Here is a 6,840-nt window from a genome sequence, read left to right as displayed (position 1 = left end):
GTGAACCTGATAAATTTTATAAGGGCAGCTGCGCTGACCTTAGGCCCTGTGCAATAATTAATCTGATAAATTGATTCTAGGAGGAAAAGCATAGGAAATATTGTTTCAATTCGAATGATTCTTTTCTTAAAACGATTGCTTTGAAAACAAAATTATTATTAGGGCATTTCTTGAACAAATTAATTACAATTAACATACATTACATTATCAGATGTGCGCAATGCTGCTTCATTACCTTATTTAACAATATACCTCGTCCCGAACCTTGAGCAGAGACCCATGTCGACGCCCGCCGACTCCTCACACACAACTCCGACTGAGTACAACTCGCAACTGTTCCTGCCGACTCGCTACACGCAAATTCTCACTCGCAACTGAACCTGCCGACTCGCTACACGCAACTGAACACACGCGCGGTCAAGCGCAGACTAGCAACGATAAATAACTCTCGGGTCAGAGATTCTGTCATGCCTCGCCATCGCTGTACTGAATACATACATGTTTCAAGCTTCACATATCTGTAAAAATGAAGTACTAACAAAATGTCAGTTTGGTTTCCAGACATTTTAGGTGTGTCCATTGATGAGAGATTAAATTGGAAGAAACACAGTGATGATCTGCTGAAACGTTTGAGTTCAGCTACTTATGCAATAAAAAGCACTCCGTCTTCAGGCCACAAGTGGCCCATCGGGACCATCCGACCGCCGTGTCAGCCTCAGATGAGGATGCGGATAGGAGGGGCGTGTGGTCAGCACACCGCTCTCCCAGTCGTTATGATGGTTTTCTTTGATCGGAGCCGCTACTATTCGGTCGAGTAGCTCCTCAATTGGCATCACGAAGCTGAGTGCACCCCGAAAAATGGCAACAGCGCATGGCGACTGGATGGTCACCCATCCAAGCGCCGGCCACGCCCAACAGTGCTTAACTTCGGTGATCTCACGGGAACCGGTGTATCCACTGCGGCAAGGCCGTTGCCACTTATGCAATAAGGGTCATTGCAAATTTTGGTGACAAACATGCCATATATGCTTTCACCAATCAAATTTTGAATGAACTGAATAACCGAACACCACCCATTGGGATTTTTTGTGATCTCCCAAAGGCTTTTGATTGTGTAAATCACGAAATTCTGCTAGACAAGCTCAAGTATTGTGGCATGAGTGGAACAGTGCAAAAATGGTTTAATTCGTACCTAACTGGAAGAGAGCAGAAAGTTGAAATAAGCAGTTCTCATAATATGCAAAGATTAGCACATTCCTCAAACTGGGGAACTATCAAGAATGGGGTCCCACAAGGGTCAGTCTTGGATCCTTTGTTGTTCTTAATATATATTAATGACTTGCCATTCTATATTCATGAAGAGGCAAAGTTAGTTCTCTTTGCTGATGATACGCCGGCCGAAGTGGCCGTGCGGTTAAAGGCGCTGCAGTCTGGAACCGCAAGACCGCTACGGTCGCAGGTTCGAATCCTGCCTCGGGCATGGATGTTTGCGATGTCCTTAGGTTAGTTAGGTTTAACTAGTTCTAAGTTCTAAGGGACTAATGACCTCAGCAGTTGAGTCCCATAGTGCTCAGAGCCATTTGAACCATTTTTTTTTTTGCTGATGATACAAGTATAGTAATCACACCTGACAAACAAGAATTAACTGATGAAATTGTCAATAATGTCTTTCAGAAAATTACTAAATGGTTCCTTGTAAACGGACTCTCACTGAATTTTGATAAGACACAGTACATACAGTTCCGTACAGCAAATGGTATGACCCCATTAATAAATATAGACCTTAATCAGAAGCACATAGCTAAGGTAGAATATTCAAACATTTTAGGTGTGTCCATTGATGAGAGATTAAATTGGAAGAAACACATTGATGATCTGCTGGAACGTTTGAGTTCAGCTACTTATGCAATAAGGGTCATTGCAAATTTTGGTGACAAACATCTTAGTAAATTAGCTTACTACGACTATTTTCACTCATTGCTTCCATATGGCATCATATTTTGGGGTAATTCATCACTGAGGAATAAAGTATTTATTGCACAAAAGCGTGTAATCAGAGTAATAGCTGGAGTCCACCCAAGATCATATTGCAGACATTTATTTAAGGATCTAGGGATATTCACAGTAGCTTCTCAGTATATATACTCTCTTATGAAATCTGTTATTAACAACCAAACCCAATTCAAAAGTAATAGCAGTGTGCATAACTACAATACTAGGAGAAAGGATGATCTTCACTATTCAAGATTAAATCTAACTTTGGCACAGAAAGGGGTGAATTATACTGCCACTAAAGTCTTTGGTCACTTACCAAATAGTATCAAAAGTCTGACAGATAACCAACAAGTATTTAAGAAGAAATTAAAATAATTTCTGAATGACAACTCCTTCTACTCCATAGAGGAATTTGTAGATATAAATTAAGAAAAAAAGAAAAAAACAAACAAAAAGTTATAAAAAATTTAAAAAAACAAAAAATAAAAAAGTTGTTATATTAACTTAATTATGTTGTTAAATTAACTTAATTATGTCATGTATTGGAAAATTTGACTCGTTCCACATCATTACGAAATATCGTATTCATGATCCATGGAATTAGTATTAATCTAATCTAATCTAATCTAGATCGGATAAAATATATAAGATATTGAAACAAATCGGAGAGGAAAGCAATTTGCGACAAAATATGACTAAAAGAAGGGAAGAAACGACAGGACACCATCTTAGACATCAAGAAATAGTTTGACGAGGAAGGGAAAAGTGGATCCTAACCGCTATGGAGAGAGGTCAAGGCTTCACAACAGTAAACGGTTCAAATAGGTGTAGGCTGCAGTGTTTATGCAGAGATGAAGACACCTGCCAGAAGGAAGTGGCGAGGAGAATTGCATCAAGCCAGTCTTCAGACTTAAGACCACAACAGTAACAGCTGTACTGCAGCCAGCAGGATCTCCGCTTCCTCCGATGTTGATATTAAGTGAGATGTGGCTGGATGAGGAAGTTCCACAGTTAAAAGTAGCTTTTGTATTTTTGACTCTCACAAGAATATTTTAGAGGGGAAAGTGAACTGCTAGAAAAAGAACTCTATACGTGTGCTAAGTGAGAATCCATTAGTGGCTCATTGTATGTGTACTTGACACTTCCCTCCACAGTCACCAGGTGCAATAAAAGTTACTTAGTTCGTTAGTCGATTTCAGGTCAACGGAAAGTAAAATTACCCTTTGACCTCAGTCCATGTGGATGTAATAAAAGCAGAGTGTAAGCTATTATTGAAGAGGAATGGAAAAACAAATCTGACGATGCCTCATTGAAAGTATGGTCCATGGAACCTTGCAAAACCAGATGGTAAAACTGGTGTCTGAACCCTGGTTCTCCTGAATACTAACCGGCCGCGGTGGCCGAGCGGTTCTAGGCGCTTCAGTCCGGAGCCGCGCGACTGCTACGGTCGCAGGTTCGAATCCTGCCTCGGGCATGGATGTGTGTGATATCCTTAGGTTAGTTAGGTTTAAGTAGTTCTAAGTTCTAGGGGACTGATGACCTCAGATGTTGTCCCATAGTGCTCAGAGCCATTTGAACCATTTGAATCCTGAATACTAGTGTCTCAACAGCCACGCCATCTCATCTCAGCCGGTCCGTTAGTGTCCTTGTTGACTTAGTAACAATCGAGTGTCAGTTCGAGAAAGATGGTGGTCTGAGCTACAGCCCTCCTCGTCTACCACGAAGAGCGTTGAGGAAGCCGTGGTAAAAGGATCGTAACAAGCCTACGCATCGATTCAAATGCACAGTTCGAGCGTGTTCAATCGAAATGATCGCGTAGCCAAAGCAACAGGTGGCCAAGCAGTCACGGGGATGCCCCGGCAGTCAGTCGAAGCGAATCAGAGCAGTGTTGGTGGGGAGAGGAGACGTTCTCCAGGGCAGGCACAATTACAGACGCGATCGCCTTTCACCGCCAGCTTGTGCAATCCGTAATGGCCTGCTCTCCGAGAGGCAATTTGCCAGTGCGGCGTGAGATTGCACGTTGACTTCTTTTTAGTGCGCTGAATGGCTGGTTGCTTCTAAAGAGCGTGCGTGTCAAGCCATGGGAAGTGTCGCCTCGTCCATTTGTTAGTAAATTCAAGGTCTGTTAGCAGATCGCTTGTGTGGTTTAATAGCTTCGTGCACGTATCTTATCTGTAAACGACAGGAAAAAGTTCGTGTTCACTGCATGCTTTAAGACTTCTGCACAGCTCTTGGTATTTTTTCAACTTCTAGATATTCTTCCTCTTTCATTTCTTGTTCTTGCAGTGTTTTTTAGATAGGCCTTATTGTATTCTTTCTCGAATAACGCTAGTTGTGTAGCCTACACCGATGTCTTCAAGTAAGTAGATGTCGATGGAGTGTCTGCGTTCTCTCCTGTGTCATCTTCTGCATTTGAGGGTAGAAATTGCAGCCAACGTCCGGAATAATACGTTGGATATATTCCAATCCTTGGGTCCCCTACCGTTTTTGCCCTCTACAGCTCCCTCAGGTACCACGGAAGTTATTCCCTGATGTCTTACCACATGTATCAGCCTATCTATATTTTTCACACTTACCTCTCTTCTCCCCTTCGAACCCCCTCCCCCCCCCCCCGAAAAAAATTTCTACGTCCTTCTATACATGGTCGGCTGGTTTTTCCACGCAAACGACTCATCATTTGCCGCATACCTCATCTACATCTACATCTACATCCATACTCCGCAAGCCACCTGACGGTGTGTGGCGGAGGGTACACTGAGTACCTCTATCGGTTCTCCCTTCTATTCCAGTCTCGTATCGTTCGTGGAAAGAAGGATTGTCGGTATGCCTCTGTGTGGGCTCTAATCTCTCCGATTTTATCCTCATTGTCTCTTCGGATATATACGTAGGAGGGAGCAATATACTGCTTGACTCCTCGGTGAAGGTATGTTCTCTAAACTTCAACAAAAGCCCGCACAGAGCTACTGAGCGTCTCTCCTGCAGAGTCTTCCACTGGAGTTTATCTATCATCTCCGTAACGCTTTCGCGATTACTAAATGATCCTGTAACGAAGCGCGCTGCTCTCCGTTGGATCTTCTCTATCTCTTCTATCAATCCTATCTGGTACGGATCCCACACTGCTGAGCAGTATTCAAGCAGTGGGCGAACAAGTGTACTGTAACCTACTTCCTTTGTTTTCGGATTGCATTTCCTTAGGATTCTTACAATGAATCTCAGTCTGGCATCTGCTTTACTGACGATCAACTTTATATGATCATACCATTTTAAATCACTCCTAATGAGTACTCCCAGATAATTTATGGAATTAACTGCTTCCAGTTGCTGACCTGTTGTATTGTAGCTAAATGTTAAGGGATCTTTCTTTCTATGTATTCGCAGCACATTACACTTGTCTACATTGAGATTCAATTGCCATTCCCTGCACCATGCGTCAATTCGCTGCAAATCCTCCTGCATTTCAGTACAATTTTCCATTGTTACAACCTCTCAATATACCACAGTATCATTCGCAAAAAGCCTCAGTGAACTTCAGATGTCATCCACAAGGTCATTTATGTATATTGAGAATAGCAACGGTCCTACGACACTCCCCTGCGGCACACCTGAAATCACTCTTACTTCGGAAGACTTCTCTCCATTGAGAATGACATGCTGCGATCTGTTATCTAGGAACTCTTCAATCCAATCACTCAATTGGTCTGATAGTCCATATGCTCTTACCTTGTTCATTAAACGACTGTGGGGAACTGTATCGAACGCCTTGCGGAAGTCAAGAAACACGGCATCTATTTGGGAACCCGTGTCTATGGCCCTCTCAGTCTCGTGGATGAATAGCGCGAACTGGGTTTCACACGATCGTCTTTTTCGAAACTCATGCTGATTCATACAGAGTAGATTTCTAGTCTGCAGAAAAGTCGTTGTACTCGATCATAATACGTGTTCGAAAATTCTACAACTGATAGACGTTAGAGATATAGGTCTATAGATCTGCACATCTGTTCGACGTCCCTTCTTGAAAACGGGGATGACCTGTGCCCTTTTCCAATCCTTTATCGTATAACCGAAGATTAACGAATTCCTTTTAGCACTCATGAGGATGACCTCACACTTTTCGTTATTTAGGGTCAACTGCCACTTTTAGCACCATTCAGATATCTTTTTTAAATCGTTTTGCAGTTTGTTTTGATTTTCTGATGACTTTATTAGTCGATAAACGACAGCGTCATCTGTAAACAACCGAAGACGGCTGCTCAGATTGTCTCCAAAATCGTTTATATAGATAAGGAACAGCAAAGGGCCTATAACACTACCTTGGGGAACGCCAGATATCACTTCTGTTTTACTCGATGACTTTCCGTCAATTGCTACGAACTGTGACCTCTCTGACAGGAAATCACAAATCCAGTCTGATAACTGAGACGATATTCCATAAGCACGCAATTTCACTACGAACCGCTTGTGTGGCAACGTGTCAAAAGCCTTCCGGAAATCCAGAAATACGGAATCGATGTGAAATCCCTTGTCAATAGCACTCAACACTTCATGTGAATGAAGAGCTAGTTGTGTTTCACAGGAACGATGTTTTCTAAACCCATGTTGACTGTGTGTCAATAGGCCGTTTTCTTCGAGGTAACTCATAATGTTCGAACACAATATATGTTCCAAAATTCTGCTGCATATCGACGTTGACGATATGGGCCTGTAATTTAGTGGATTACTACTACTGCCTTTCTTGAAAGTTGGTGTGACCTGTGCAACTTTCCAGTCTTTGGGTACGGATCTTTCGTCGAGCGAACGGTTGTATATGATGATTAAGTATGTAGCTATTGCATCAGCATACTCCGA

At 42.4% G+C, this 6,840-nt stretch overlaps 1 pseudogene; it reads right to left on the bottom strand.

Moving 5' to 3' along the window:
- Window positions 1-859: 859 nt before the first annotated feature.
- On the bottom strand, window positions 860-976 carry LOC126253826 (5S ribosomal RNA; annotated as a pseudogene).
- Window positions 977-6,840: the final 5,864 nt, after the last annotated feature.

Source organism: Schistocerca nitens, chromosome 4, assembly GCF_023898315.1.
Source record: "Schistocerca nitens isolate TAMUIC-IGC-003100 chromosome 4, iqSchNite1.1, whole genome shotgun sequence".
Taxonomy (NCBI): domain Eukaryota; kingdom Metazoa; phylum Arthropoda; class Insecta; order Orthoptera; family Acrididae; genus Schistocerca; species Schistocerca nitens.
This window is presented reverse-complemented; position numbering and strand designations above follow the sequence as displayed.